The following is a 16148-nucleotide window of genomic DNA, read 5'->3' on the forward strand; positions in this document are numbered from 1 at the left end:
TGCAAACAGGGATGAATGTCACAAACACATGAATAAGTGGGAAAAAGCCAGACACAGAAGAACACGTAGTATTGGATTGCATATACGTAAAAGTACAAGAACAGGCAAAAATAAATGATTGTGATAGAACTAAGGGCTTGCAGCCCTCTGGGAGGAAGGAGGAGCCACTCAGCGGTTTCTTGGGTGTGTCTGATGTTCTATTTCTAGAAGCGGGAGGTGGTTACATGATTTTGCTCAGTAAGTGGTAATGGGTTGAGCTGAAATTTTTGTGTTCTGCCCCCTCTTCTGTATGTGCGATATTCAGTAAAAAATTAAGAAACAGAGAAATTCATGAGACACAATAATAACAAAGGTAGCAAAAATAAGTTTTAACAAGGGATTCTGCCACAGAGGCAGGAGACTGAAGATTATGTAGGTAAAAGGCAGTCACACTCATTCCTCTCGTATAGCATCAATACTCAAATTCACACTGCAGGATGTACTAAACATGAATTCCACCATTCAATTTTGTATCCAATGTCCAAAGTTTTCACTGAGCTTAGGGGACATTGTAAGCACCAAAGAAAAATATCACATTAATAACGACACTTGCCGGGGGTGGGTGGAGTGAAGCCCCACATGTGGATTATACAGAGACCCCTCCCCACGATGGAGGTATAGCCAGAGAACCACCAAGATTCCATAAGCTTAGTCAGACTCTATTTGTCACATAAGGAATTTTTGTGTGTCTTTGGTGCCCCTGGCATTTTGTGACGTGCATCAATCTAAACTTTTTTCTAGAGTCTGACATTATTCTATTTGGTGGCATTCTTCTCCTCCAGAACAGAGGCTCCTACACCCATTTGTTACGGAAACTTTTATTTTTAAAACACAGAACAGTCATTTTTCCCAGTCAATAGCTACTTCCATCAAATGACCTGTTTCTGGACTCACCAGCGTTTCCGTATCCTGTCTTCTCTAGGGTTCCTTTTCTTGCCAAAGAGAACAGTCTTTTTTTTTTTTTTTTGTAGAAGAACAGTCTTAATTTACTCCTCTAGACCTTTGTTGGTAAACTCTTAAAATTTGAAAAGCAGAAAAGGTACTGGTTTTGCACTCTCATTTGAAGAATGACCGAGTTCAAAGTTTGAAGTTGGTAATTATTCTGCCTTGGCCCCTTTGAAGATGATACTTCATTACTGCTGATTAGAAGTCTGATGGCAGGGTGTTAGAGCTTTGTGGTAATCTATTTTTTTTTAATGTGTTAGCTCAAAGATGTTCTCTTTATTTTTGGTGTTCTGCCATTTCACAGCCATGTGTGTGGGTGAGGTTTTATTTTTATTTGCCCTGGTTAGAGCTCGGAGTGAACTGCTCGAAAGATCCTGTCTTTCTACAAATCTAGAAATTTCTCAGTGATTATCTTATGAAATATTTGTTTCCTGTTATTCCTTTTCTGCTCTTTTTAGGAAATTTCTAAAATATATACAGTAGTCTCTGAATCTGTCCTTTATGTCTCTTAACTGTTCTTTCCTTAAAACAAACAAACAAACAAAAACCCTTTATTTCACTAGTTTGAGTTCTGGGTAAATTCTTCATTACTATTGTCCAACTCACTGATTTTCTTTTAGCATCCATTTTACAATTTGTTCTAATTTTGTATTTAATATTTTTATTTAAAAGTCTATATTTTTCATGTCTTTAGAGTTGAAACAATTTTATATCCACTGTTCTTTTTCTCACTCTATTTTTCCCCCAGTTTAGTGAGGTATAATTTACATCACTCATTTTAAATTGGCAGGTTTTGGCAACTGTAAAGTCTTGTAACCACCACCACATGCAAGACATGAAGCCTTTCTAATAACCCACCCCACCCCAAATTCCCCGATGCCCCTTTGTAACCAATCCATCCTGGACTCAGCCTCAGGCAACAATTATTCTGCTTTCTGTTAGTAACATTTGCCTTTTCTAGAACTTCAGAGAGAAGAAATCGTGCATTACATAGTCTTCTGCTTTTAACTTCCTTCACTTAGCATAACATTTTTATGATGCCTCCATGTTGCCGCATGTATCAGTGATTTGTTCCTTTTTCAATTACCAATAATCGTGCCTCGGATAAACCTCATTGGCTACGATACTGCCACTGCACAAAGCTTGATTTGCTCCTTTTTAATGCTGAGTGATATTTTACAGTATGGATATAACTTGTTCATTCATTCATTCATTCAATCATTCATTGAATAGGCTCTTGGGATGATCCCAGTTTGGGGCTATTATAAACAATACCGGTATGAACATTCACTTATATCCTTGTGTGTACATATTTTCATTTCTCTTGGGTAAATACCTAGGAGTGGCTTTGTTGGATCATGTGGTAAGTGTGTATTTAGCTTTACAAAGCCCTGCTAAGCTGCTTCCAAAAGTTGCTGCCTCATTTTACATTCTAAACCTGATGTATGAGATTTCTATTTGCCCCACATCCTTGTCAACATTTGATATTGTCGGTTTTCCAAATTTTAGCCACTCCAGTGCATGTGTGTTTCCCTGCAGTTTTAATTTAAGTATTTCCTGACACTTAATGATGTTGTACATGTCTTAATGTATTTATTGGTTATATATATTCTGGATAAAAATCCCTTGTCAGATATACGCTTTTCAAATGTTCTCCCCCACTCTGTAGCTTGCCTTTTCATTTTCTTAACTGTCTTTTAAAAAGCAAATTATGGGGGTGCCTGGGTGGCTCAGTTGGTTAGGCGTCCAACTCTTGATTTAGGCTCAGATCACAGTCTCAGGTTGTGAGATCAAGCCCCATATTGGGCTCTGTGCTGGGTGTGGAGTCTGCTGAAGGATTCTCTCTCTCCCTCTCCGTCTGCCACCTCCCTGCTCATGCTCTCTCTCTCTCTGTCTCTCTAAAATAAATAAATAAGTCTTTACAAAAATTAAAAAATAAAAAGGAAATTATGAGGGCACCTGGCTGGCTCAGTGGGTGGATCATGCGACTCTTGATCTCGGGGTTGTTAAGTTCAAGCTCCACATTGGATGTAGAGATTACTCAAAAAAATAAAATCCTTTTTTAAAAAAAAGCAAATTATGTAACTTTGATGAAGTTTATTTTATTAATATTTTTTCCATAGCTTGACTTTTGTGTTCTCTTTAAATGAACACTGCCTAATAATACAAAGTCACAATGATTTTTCTCCTATGTATTCTTCTGGAAGTTTATCATTTTTCTGTTGCATTTAGGTCTATGATAAATTTTACATTTATTTTTAATGTGGCCTAAGGTAAAGATCAAGGTTCATTTATTTTCATACAGATATCTAGTTGGGCCAGCATCATTTGGGGTAAAGAATATTCTTTTTAGGGATGCCTGGGTGGATCAGTTGGTGAAGCGACTGCCTTCGGCTCAGGTCATGATCCTGGAGTCCCGGGATCAAGTCCCGAATCAGGCTCCCTGCTGAGCAGGGAGTCTGCTTCTCCCTCTGACCCTCCCCCCTCTCATGCTCTATCTCATTCTCTCTCTCAAATAAATAAATAAATGAAATATTTTTTAAAAAGTTAATAGGCATATGAAAAAGTGAGTCATATCATATGTCATTAGGGGAATTACAGATTTAAACAACAATGAAATCCTAGGACACATCTGTTACAATGGCCAAAATCTGGAACATGGATGACACCAAATGCTGACAGGGATCTGGGGCAACAGGAACTCTCACTCACTGCTGGTGGGAATGCAAAATGGTGCAGCCACTTTGGAACACAGTCTGGCAGTTTTTAATAAAACTATACATATTCAAACCATATGATCCGGCAGTCACGCTTTTCTGTATTTACCCAAAAAAGCTAAAACATATGTTCTACCCAAAAATCTGAACACAAATGTTTGTCGCAGTTTTACTCATAACTGCCAAAACTTGGAAGCAACCAAGATTATCTTTCAGTAGGTGAATGAATAATCAAACTGTGGTACATCCAGACAATGGATGGATAATAAATGGAGTATTGGTGTGAAAAATAAATGAGTGATCAAATTTATGGAAAGACAGGTTGGAATCTTAAATGCATGTTACTAAATAAAAGAAGCCAATCAGGAAAGGCTGCATACTGTGTATGATTCCAACTATATGATATTCTGGAAAAGGCAAAACTATGGAGAAAGTAAAAGGATCGGGGGTTACCAAGGGTTGTGGGGGAGGGATGAATAGGAGAAACACAGAAGATTTTTAGGGCATGAAACTACTCTATGCGTTAATATAATGATGGACACATGTCATCATACACCTGTCCAAACTCATAGAGGGTGCAACACCAGGAGTGAACCCTAATGGAAACTACGGACTTTGGGTGATAACGATGTGTCAGTGTAGGTTCGTGAATTGTAACAAATGTGCCACTCTGGTAGGGGACGTTGTTAGTGGGGGAATTGTGTTGGGGGGGGAGAAGCAAATTGTGTAAAAACTGTCTGTACTTTCTGTTCAGATTTACGGTGAACCTAAAACTACTCTAAAAACTAGTGTTTGTTAAAAGTGGGAAAATAAAATGGGAAAAATATGAAAAATTGTTTTGCCTATTCTAGGTGCTTTGAATTCTTATACAAATTTTAAAATCAACTTGTTAATTTCTTCAGAAAAACTTCCTAGAATTTTGATTGAGATTTCATTAAATCTATGGGTCAATTTGGGGAAGAACTGACATCCTGACCATACTCAGTCTCACAATTCATGAATATGGTCTCTCCATTTATTTAGGACTTCTTAAATTTCCAAAGGAATGATTTTTTTTTCTCTAACACTATGTTTAATTGATATCTGCTCTTATTTCTACTATTAATTGATTCATGCTCTTATTTTTATTACTCTCTCATCTCTACTTGTTTTGGCTTTAATTTCTCTTCTTTTTCTAATTTCTTAAGATGTAAATTTAGATCACTGATTTTCGGTCTTCCAATATAAGCAAAATTTTTCTCTAGACTGTGTTTTAGATGTATCATACAAACTTTGTGTGTTTTTTTTCATTATTTAATCCAAAATACTCTCTAATTCCTTTTCTGGCCTCTATTTTGACCCATGGATTATTTAGAAGTATGTTGCTTAACTTAGAAATAATTGGGATTTTCTATATCTTATAGCTATTGGTTTTTAATTCGGTGATAGTAAGCAAATATACCCAGCAAGATTTCAGTCTTTATAAATTTAAGCTTATCTTATGGCCCAGCAATGTTTGGCTCTGTCGAATATACCATGTGCACATGGATGATGTGTGTTTTGCCGCTAGATATGGTGTTCTACAAACATCACACAAGTTAGGACGGTTGACAGTCCTGCGCAATGCTCAGGTAGATCCTTGTATTGTATCACTCGTGTGCACTTGTAATCTGTGGAAAGGCCAGTCTGGTTGGATCTCACTCATCTGGTATCTACTGATTGTCTTTTTTTCTTTTAATATTTTATTTATTTATTTGTCAGAGAGAGAGAGAGAGACAGAGCATGAGCAGGGGGAGGGGCAGGCAGAGGGCGAAGCGGCTCCCTGCTGAGCAAGAAGCTGGATGCGGATGCGGGATGTGATTCCAGGACCCCTGGATCATGACCTAAGCCGCAGGCAGACGCTTAACCAACTGAGACACCCAGAAGTCCCTCTTTTCTTCTTTTTAAAAAATGCATCCTATAGTCCCAATTCTTTGTTGGGCAATTTCAGTTTTTATCCTAGATATTCTGAATTTAAGTTGTGGCAACTTGGAAATACAGATTTTCTCTGAGAAGTGTTCTTGCTATTGTTGTAGCAGGCAGCCAATTCGACTGCACTCTGTTTCTTGTATGGTAGCCCGACATCAGTCCAGTAATTTTGTGTGTAGCTGGGCTGCCTTTAATCTACTCCATGCCTGTGTCTGTAGAGGTAAACCCAAGTTGTGTGCAGGGAGAAATTAGAGATTCCCCTTTCCAACTGTTTTCCTTCCAGGAGTCCTCTGCCCATCTCCTGACTCCATCAGCCCCAGTGTCCACATTCAGTCCTCTGGGTCACTGGACCAATACCCCTCCAGTGTCCCAAACCATCCCAACTGCTCCTCCCCACAAACTACAAGTGGTGAAAACAGGGACACGCTGCAGCTTTTCCATGTGAGCATGGGCTCCCTACCAGAACCTGATGTTTCTGTTCAGTCTCCATCTTTGGGTTGACATTTGTGATCTGTGCAAAGATTGCTCCCATGGGATCGTCCTCAGCTATGGTAATGGGATCATCCTCAGCTGTGGTAGTCAGTGGAAGCCCTCTCTCTTTATTTCATGATTTGTGTTCATGTGATGTTTATGCTTCCTTAACTTAACTCTTGGAGCATCACGTGCATACCCACAACAAATTCTTTATTACACCACTTAAAAATTCATGTTTATGAGGTGAATTCATGTTTTATTTTGTTGTGGTTGGCCTTTATTTTTAGCAGTACGTTTCTTTACTTATTTTGGAAATTTGGTTTAGAGGCTCATTTTGAGTAGGAGATATTTTTTCCTTCTTCTCTCTCTTCTTTCATGTTTACTTTCTTTTCCAAGATTTTGTGGTTGCTTTTATCTGTCCTCTCATGTGTCCCTGGTAAAAGCCAGGTCTTCTGAAGCTTTGGAGCTGCGTGTCCATGGTATTGTGGCTCACACATACCAGTAGGTTTGTTTGGGGTTCTGATGTGGTGTCTGTGTTGTGCTGCCCTACAGTGTGCCATCCTAGCTTGTGGGTTCCAATCCTAAGCCTTGCTCTGGTTTCTGTTTCCAGTGGAGGACTTTTCTTCTTTATTACTCCATAGGCACCCCATTTGCAGTCTATATGGCCTGTTTGTAGGCTCACAGCCCTTCTGACCAATGGGCTGCACGCTCTCTCCTGCATTACTCTTCTACTTCTGTTCCATAGAGATGTTTGTCCCTATGTTTCTTTAAACTCTTTCTGCAGGTTATTTGTCATTCAGGAGTGGTACATTCACTGTTTAAGTTGATTGCACTATGGCAATTGCTAGGGGTTGAGGAGAGGGAGGGAGGGAGAAGTTCGTGTTTAATGGGTATGGACTTTCAAGGCTGGGAAAATTAAAAGAGTTCTGGAGGTAGATGTTGGTGATGGATGCACAACAGTGTGAATGTACTCAATGTCATAGAGCTGTACATTTACCAATAGTTAAAATGGTAAATTACGTGTCATGTAGATTTAACCCAATTAAAAAATGGAGGGGCGCCTGGGTGGCTCAGTTGGTTGAGAGTCCGACTCTTGATCTCGGCTCAGGTCTTGATCTCACAGTTGGGAGTTCGAGCCCCACATTGGGCTCTGCGCTGAGTGTGGAGCCTACTTAAAAAAAAAAAAATAGGGGGGAAAAAAAGGTCTTGAATTTAATCATGACATGACCATTCAGTGATTAGCAATGTTATATTAAAAACGAACATGTTTTAAAAAGCGCTCTGGAGTTAAATTAAGCAAGGTGACATAGTCACATTAAAAATGCTATTAAACTTGAAACAGGATTTACTGCGCTATCTAGAGCAGAAATCACCTACGATGTTCTCATCAGTGTGCAGGATAAAATGTTACAAAAACAAGTAGGGCTGAACACAGGCCTCTGGAGACATCATATCATGTTTACATTCATCGATTTTTTACCCTCTGAGCGCATATTCAAGCAGTTACTAATCCACATAACTGGGCCATCTTCCCAGCCATCCTTCTCAGTCTTGTCTACAGAGATATGAGGCCCTTGTCCCAACATCTTATTGCAATCCAGATACAAAGACGTATCTACCAGCCCAGGGACTACATCCAAAAAGTCATGCGGTCTCCCCGTTCTTTCTGCGTGAACCCCTCTGGGCAGCTAATGGCAGCGACTTTGTTTGCCATACCCAAGCATGGTCACAAACATTTACCAAGAGCCTGTGATGTATAAGTCACTGTGGTTGCTGCTGGGAAGACAGCGTAATCCCTATCTTCAGGGGATTCCTATTGTCGTGAGTACATAAACTATCATACATAATTAACTTTGTCATCTTGATAGGATGCAATTTAGAGTCACCAACCAGTGTTTGAGAGTTCCTTCTACTTTCCTTGTGTGTGTGTGTGTGTGTGTGTGTGTGTGTGTGTGTGTGTGTTGGGGGGTGGTCAAAACTCTGTATCCCCAAACTGTCCACATACTGCACATGGCCTTATATCCCCAGTTCCTTAGACCACGCCAACAGGCTCACGGGTCTTTGGGACCTGCCCTACCGGTCTCTGACCCCATGACTTGCCACTTTCTCTTTTTTATCTCCTAGTTTCATTTAGATTTCCTCTTACGCATTCTATTTCTACCCATTGTGAAGCTCTGAGTCCTTACCTGAGACGGGGCATGCAGAAGAGAGGCAGAAGCATTTTTCCTCTATCAATATTAACACCAACTTCTCCATCCTTCATTTTCCTTGCTTTTTCAAAATATCTTATGTATTTATTTGTCAGAGAGAGAGATTGAGAGAGAGAGAAAAAGCAGGGGGAGCAGCAGAGGGAGAGGGAGGCAGGGAAGCAGGCTCCCTGCTGAGTTGGGAGCCCGACGTGGGACTCCATCCCAGGACCCTGGGATCATGACCTGAACAAAAGGCAGACGCTTAACTGACTGAGCCACCCAGGTGTCCCTCCTGGTTTTAAGCAACACTGAAAGCATCCCCCACCCAAGTATCCTGAATATATTTATAAGCATCAGTTCATCTTTGGCTTTAGAATTTGTGATAACATTTTTCCATCTTTTGCCCTTTAAAGGAGAAAGTGCACCGAAATAGAGATGTGGATTCTATTCTTGGTGATGCCATTTATTTGAAAAATAATTTGAAAAATTTGAATTTGAAAAATTACTCTGTTTCTGACCCTCAGGTTCCTCCTCTGTAACATGAGGATCATAATAATTATGCTAGCTACCTAATGGTGTTAGCTTGAGGGTCAAATCACAAATGTTAAAATGACCTTTGGAAACAATGAAGGATTACAAAAATGTTACCTGTTATTTTAATAAAATTCTTCCCATTATTTAAGCTTTAGAACGTAGAAATTGAAATTCACAGCAGCTCGTCTGATAAATAAATAAGTCTGAATCTAATTAAAGGGTAATGTTCCGCTATTTGGATTCCTCTGCCTTCAAGACCAGGAAGGCAGGTTTCTCTATTGGCATTCTTGGCTCGGCTTTGGAGCTGTGTTTATTCTGTGCTTCGCGGGGGACAATCTCAAAGACACAATATCATGGGAATTGAGCTGAATCACTGGAAAATGTGGTGTGAGGAAAAATAGGCAAGTACACTTTCCCGGTTGTATTTGCTCCATTTTGCCCCTTTGACAAAGTGAGCTAGAAATTAGCAAATGTAAAGTTCATGTTCAGGCCATGTGATTTATTTTGAAATAACATTATACTGAATCACATCACCGGTCCCCTATCCATGACATTTAAAAGGATCTATCTTTTCGCTTTCAGAGATAAAGGCCAAAGGAAGTGCTCACAGCCTCGTCTCCCCATCAGGCGTGTGATGTCCCCAGATAAGAGCAGGCCACACCCCCAAACCCTGTCTGAATTGAGACCTACACAATGATGCAATGTGTCTAGGATTTTGTGTAATTCTCTTGGCAAGGGAAGTTCTCAGCTGTTTCAGACAATTCCTTTGGTTTGTTGACCTGCAGTTCACCTGCAACAGGCATCCTTATCAAAATAACTCCGCCAGGTCTCCTGGTGGTTTAATCCATGGTTCCTGCGTACATATCACTCGATCCCATTTCTAGAGATGTGGCTTCTGCTTATCTTGCTTTATTTTTGTGCACAATAGTGGGTCTCCAACAGCAAAGGCAAGTTAGTGCAAACCTAATGGGGAGGGAATTCGTAACAGACACTCTTAAAAACCAGAGGAAAAAAATCAGAGAGCGCATAAATATGAATTAAGTTCACTAAAAAGACAGGATGCTAAAAAGGATGACCAATGTCTGTTCCCATCTTAAACAAGTAACAAACAGTTCTGTAAAATCACTTTGTCACCATTTCTTCCTTCCCGGCAATGCTGCCAAGCCTGGCCCAGAAATTTCTATGACATAGGTGCCTCTAGCTTTGTTCTGACGCAGGTAATATGCGTGGTACAGAGACATGCTTACCTGTGTATACGGTCTTCCATCAAAATGTTCATATTCTGCTAGTGTTATGAATCCGAATTATTGAATCCTGCTTTTGGGTACCCCCTGGAAGCATGGGCTTGAATATTTGATGTTGGAATGGCCTTGAGAATTTGCTAATGCTCTCAGCATTGCCGACTCTGTGGGTAGTTCTCAATTTCCCCGGTAACATGCTGTTCCGGCAGCTCGACCCACTGCTGCGTGTCTTTAGCCAAGCGACTGAACAAGACTTAGTTTTCTTAACAGTGAAAAGAAGGAAACTCCCAGGACCCCCTTCGCGTGCTTGTTGCAAGGGCCGGAGGAGATGATGACTGTACCGTGCACGGCAGGCCTGGCCAGACTGTGGTGCCTGTTAATTATTGTTCTTTATGAGCAGCGGCATCTCGGCCCAGTTCCATCGATGACGATTCTGCGGCAAAGAATATATTCTCAGCATCTCATGAAACCATCTTAGCCGTTTTCCGTTGCTAGGAAGATTTTATTTACTTATTCATGAGAGACAGAGAGGCAGAGGGAGAGGGAGAAGCAGGCTGCCCGAGGAGCAGGGAGCCCGACGCGGGACTCGATCCCTGGACCCCGGGATCATGACCTGAGCTGAAGGCAGACGCTGAACGACTGAGCCCCCCAGGCGCCCGGGAAGCATGTCCTCTTGCCCACCTTTTTTTTTTTTTTTTCTTTTTATCTCTTCCAAGCTTGGTTCCTAAAGGCCTCTCACCCAAGGTACCACTGCCATTAACTTCTGGTTCAAGTTCGCTTGAACTTGAACTCTTCCCAGTTGGAGGGAAAAATGTTGCCTGTATTGGTGCTAAAATCCTTGTGCTTGTGGAAAAGTTACACAGAAATGGGTCCCTGTGCTTTTCTTAGATGGAGAATTTGGTGTTTGTGTTTGTCTTTTTCTGTCCCCAATAAAGGAAGATTCTTCCAGCTTGCTTAACAGAAAACCTCAGCTCGGTGTGTTTAAATAATAAGGACTCTCTTTTTTTATGTGACAAGAGGTGTGGAGCCAGCAGGGCCTCGGGCTTGGCTAATTCAGGGCATAGTCAAAGATCCTTGAAAGGAAACTTTCTCCCTGGGTGCCCTTCCACCTGACAGTGGCCGCAGAAGGAAGCCCCCTGAGCCTCCAGCGTGCTGAGGGATAAGGCGTTTCCAGAACAACCGAGCAAAAAGGGCCCTTCTCTTCCACTGCAGCGGCAGCTCCAGGACCCTTTCCCGTGTGGAAGAGACATTTGGGGAGCATTTCTGCAGAGTCCACTAAAAGCAGGCCCCCCTGGCCGCTAAGAACTCTAGCGCTGCATCGAGACACGGATGGTGGGGGGTGGGGGCAGTGGTGACGATCCAGAACAGCTGAAGAAACAGGAGATTCTCGGAGACTCAGGGCAGACCTAGCGCTGTAGCTCGGGCTGACTGACCCGGCACCAACACGGAGACCCAGTAGCCCTCATGCGTCCCCGACATCGATGAAAGGACCACATAGGGCCTGGGTGACGCCAGAAGGATGCCTGCAGTCCCCTCTCCCCAGCGTGACAGGTTAGTGCGGGAGGGCAAACAGCCAGCAGTTGGAGTCATGTCGTCATTATGAAGCATGGCTCAGGCATTTTCCAACAGTCTATTTGACTTCTTTTACTTGGAGTTAAAAGAAGCCCTTGAGATACGGCCTGACCAGGGCCAGTCCTGGAGGCTCCAATGACATTTGGATTGACTCTCCTGGGACCTTGTGGGACATGCAAAGAGCCAGCACTCGTCTGCACGGATCCTTCTGTGCTGTCCACACCGGCAGAAGCCAGGGACGCCTTCCAGCTGTCAGCTCTTAGGACTGGCTGTGCCGCGTTCACTAGGGAGACATGGTATCACCGTCTGGGGCGTGTTGACCTTCCACCCGTGCAGGTGTCAACAGTAACAGTTGCAGGTAAGGAGGTGTTCAGGCACTTCACCCAATTATGCCTTTTGTTGTTACAATCATGTAGTCAGGTAAGTGCTACTGTTAACCCGTTTCACACTTGAGAAAACCGAAGCAGCAGGTGGTCGGGCAATAACTGACCCAAGGTCCCAGGGATGGTCAAACCAGCTAATCCAGTCTGTGCACTTGAGCAGTGTTTATCTCGGGCTGCACATTCAAATTTCCCGAGGAGAGGTTTCTAAATATCTGGGCCTGAATTCCCCCTCGGACTCCAGAAACCTTGATGGTGGTGGGTGGTGACAGTGAGTGGTGAGCCCCAGGTGCAGTGGAGGTGAGCAGCACCAGTCTGACTGCATCCGGGTCCCCTTCAGGGCCCCGTGGTTCTGCTGGCTTCCCGAGCATTCCCGCACTTAGCTTGTCTACTGGATGCTCTCAGCAGCCAACGTCAAAGCCCCAGGGAAGGGTCAGCATCTTTGCTGCCTTTTTCTCAGATGCAAGAGTGAAGTCTAAGCTAAGGCAAGTCAGCTAGAGGGAATTGCAGGCATCAGGGGGAAAGAAACACGTTTGCTGTGATTCTAAATCATTTTCAGGCCAACTGCAAATGCTTCTCTCTTTTCTTCATAAATTTCCATTCTCCTTGCTATTTTTAACAAGGTCATTGGTCTTTTCCCCATTCTGTTTGAGCTTTACCCTTCATTCTACTTTCAGACTTTATCTATTCAGGACTCGGCTTACTGTTTCATTAAAACAAAGCATGTCTCATTTCCCATTATATATTAATATCAGTATAATAGAGTTGAACTGTAAGGGTTTTTAATCATCTCACTTTTGATCATTAAATCCCATTTCAATTCATTTATGATGTCAATAATATGAAATATAAAAGGTGCATCGCTGGAGTTCAGCCTCACAAGGAAATTACCCTCCGCCATGATTTCATTTCATGGCTCCCTGTATGTTTACCCACGTCATAGATGAATAGATGTAAGTGTAGATTGTTAGAGTGTATGCAGACTCACCTCTGCAGCCCAAAACTGATTACAGAATAGATGTGTCCTGGGGGTTGGTATTGGAAGCTAGTGATCACCCCCCCCTCCCGCCGTCAGCCCGGGGTCATTTTCCTCAAGTAAGAGAAAGGAGTTGAGAAATCCTGAAGTTTTCACATTAGAGAGTATGTGGGACAAAACAATGAAAAGAAGTGAATAAGAAGGACTATTTTATGGTAAAAGGTGGAAGGACCTGAAAATGGTTTCTGAAATATCATACGGCTCGATCCATGAGAAGCCTGTCCAGAAGTGGGAACAGTTCCTGCACTTTCCAACGATTCTGGGATGTGGTGTCCAATAACACACGCCAGGTCTAGTGTGTAAGCCCCCCCCGCTCCCCACAAGAGCCGCACACGTGCTGTTGGAAGCAAAGCCAAAGGACAGGTAACTCTGTGTTTACCTCCTCCCTACGGTGACTTTTGGATGGGAGTACCGGAAGTGGCGGGGTGACAGTATGTGAGTGTGGACTCTGCACCACTCGCCTCATCAGAACACGGGAGCCGTGTGGCCCGTCCATCCTTCCGATGCCGGTTCATAACACTAGTGACACCCATCCAGGAAGGGAAGCGGATGGCCCAGGGATGCATTGCTGGAACCTTCTCTGTAACCCAAAACATGCAAAATGTTCATCAGTTCCTTGGATGGGGAAATTGAAAGCATCCTCCTTCAATGACACAAAATTAAGCTCAGGTTTTTAAAAAGTGACAACTTGAGAGTAAATACACCAAAATAAATCAAAACTGTGGAGTTCTTTTATGGTCCATTTCTTATTTTTCTCTCAAATTTTAAAAAATAGCATTTAATGTAATATTTTCAAAGCAAAATAAGGGAGGCCAAATAGAAAGAGGAAGAACATTCCTACCACAGAGGGATTGATAACAGGAAATCAACAGGCTAATCTGGGGCTCCTGCCCTCATCCCAGACCCTGACTCTCTCCTGACCATGCACATCACTGCTCTGAAGACCTCAGCATGCGAGTTGGTCCCTGGAACCTTCCCAGGGGCTGCAGACATCTCTCAGCCAGGTGGCCCCCACTGAGGGCTTCGTCCCTGTGCGTGGCTCAGAGTCTCTACCAGGCCAGCCCCAGCCCCACTGGGAAACCTGACCCCTCTGACATCCAACACTACGTGTCAGAGAAGGTCAGAGACACCCACACGGCACCCCTCCCACCTGACAAATAACCTGCAGGGTCTCTCCCTCCCTCCTTCCCACCTGATGGCAGCAGGAACCCCGTTCGCTTCCCCCCTGAGTGACCTGCACCCGGGCTGGTGGGCTCATCCTGCTCTGTGGGGTGTAGCCAACCTTCCACATCTCAGGGCCCTGCTGACCTTCTTCTCTGCCCAAACCCGGGTGCGGAAGTCGGAGCTGCGCCAATCCCAAGGTTAGGGTTCACAAAGGGAGGCGAAAGCCACTCCTGCTTTCTCCCAGCCAGCCAGCCAGTAACAACGGGAACGGCCTGCTGGCTCCCCACATGAACTTCTCAAACGTCCACACCCTGAGAGAGGGAGGGAAAGAGGGAGCAACTGGCATCCCAGAGCTCAACCTTATCCACACACAGACCGGCCTTTCCCCCCAACCTAACAACCCACACCCATCGACACCCCTTATACCTCGTCATGCCCTCAACCACTGTACCTTGGAAGCCTGAAACCATCGTATTTCTACCAATGGGATGAAGTCCCTCGGGCCCTCCCTTATCCTAGGCTCCTGTCCCTACTCAGAGCGTCTTCAGACCCCATCCTTCGCCCATATCCTCACTCCTCTGCCTTTGCCTCCACCCCCCCACCCTGTCATCTCCCACCGATCAGTGCCTTGACCTGCTGCCCCCACCAAATCCTGAGCTCCCTGAACCCGCAACCTGTGGTGTGTGCCCGTATCTGGACAAGGGTACCGTCCATGTGCCCTGTTGTTCCCACTCCTGGCCCCAAGCAGCAGAACCTGGTGTGGGCACGTCCTACAGACTGCCCTCCATGGGCCCTGGCCCTGGCCTGTGGTGGCCCTTCCATCACAGCCCTGGTCCCATTCCTTGTCCCGGCTGGGAACCAGCTCCCTCTCATTTCCCCCAGACTGTGCCACGTTCTCCAAACCTGCCAACCTCCACTGTCCCCACTGTCAGCTGGGAGCTCCCCTCCTGCTTGACAAGACAGGAAAGGCCACCATGTGGGAAAGCAGACCCTGGGCTCCTGTTCCCATGATGACGAGCCTGGAGCTTCTCCTCCTATCTACCCCTGCTTCCATTTCAGAGAAACAGGCATGTCTCCCCTGCTCAGCCAAGACCCCTGTCTTCCCAGGGACGCCTTTCTCTCTCACTTTTCTCTGATTAGCATTTATATTTGGGCTTCTCTTGCCTACTGTCTTTTCTCTATCTAACTAGAAACACTCTGAAGTCTCTCCCATTCTTTAACAAGCAAACCAAACCCGCTTTGGGCTCCACGTTTCCCATCAGTCCCCTGCCCTGTATGTCTCTTTCCTTTGCCTCCGAGCATCCAGCAAGACGAGCTCCTGGACCGCCTGCACCTGCCCTTGTTCACAGGGCCCCAGCGCTGCTCTAGAACCACTCTCTCAGGAGCTACCTGGGGCCTCCCCGCACACACACAGCTCGGAATGTGTCCCGCTCAGGTCCACACTCTGTTTTAACTGACGGTGCCTCCTCACTACAACTGAGGATGTCTGTATCATCCACCAGCCTACCTGGGGGCAGCTCGCAGGCACTGAGAAGCGCAGGGCTTGAGCATCCGTTGCGAGAACGCAAGGAGAAATGTGAAGGTGCCGCGGCCTCTTTCCTGAACTTGTTCCCCCTTTGGTTTCCCTGATGTCATTTCCTTCCGGATTTCCTTTGCTCCTTTCTTCTCAGGCTCCCTGACTGCATCCTCCCCTGTCTGCGGCTGGCGTTCACAGCCTCTGTGCCCCTTGGTGCAGGGGGCAATTAGGTACAGGGGCCATGCCAGGTGCCTGAGAGTCAGAGCTCCAAACTCAGCCCCCACATGCCCGAGCAGTGACGGGGCCACGCTGAGTCCAGGATACAAGATTGCAGTAAGAAAATGAAGTAATGGTAAAAAGTGCTTAGTGCAATGCTGAGCAGACTGTGGTGTCT

General features: G+C 44.4%; 1 pseudogene; it reads right to left on the reverse strand.

The window, feature by feature from the left end:
* Positions 1 to 2059: 2059 nt before the first annotated feature.
* LOC112809824 (U4 spliceosomal RNA) lies at positions 2060 to 2128 on the reverse strand (annotated as a pseudogene).
* Positions 2129 to 16148: the final 14020 nt, after the last annotated feature.

This window comes from Callorhinus ursinus, unplaced genomic scaffold, assembly GCF_003265705.2.
Source record: "Callorhinus ursinus isolate GAN/ISIS: 27379988/994484 unplaced genomic scaffold, GSC_fseal_2.0 scaffold60, whole genome shotgun sequence".
NCBI classification, from domain to species: domain Eukaryota; kingdom Metazoa; phylum Chordata; class Mammalia; order Carnivora; family Otariidae; genus Callorhinus; species Callorhinus ursinus.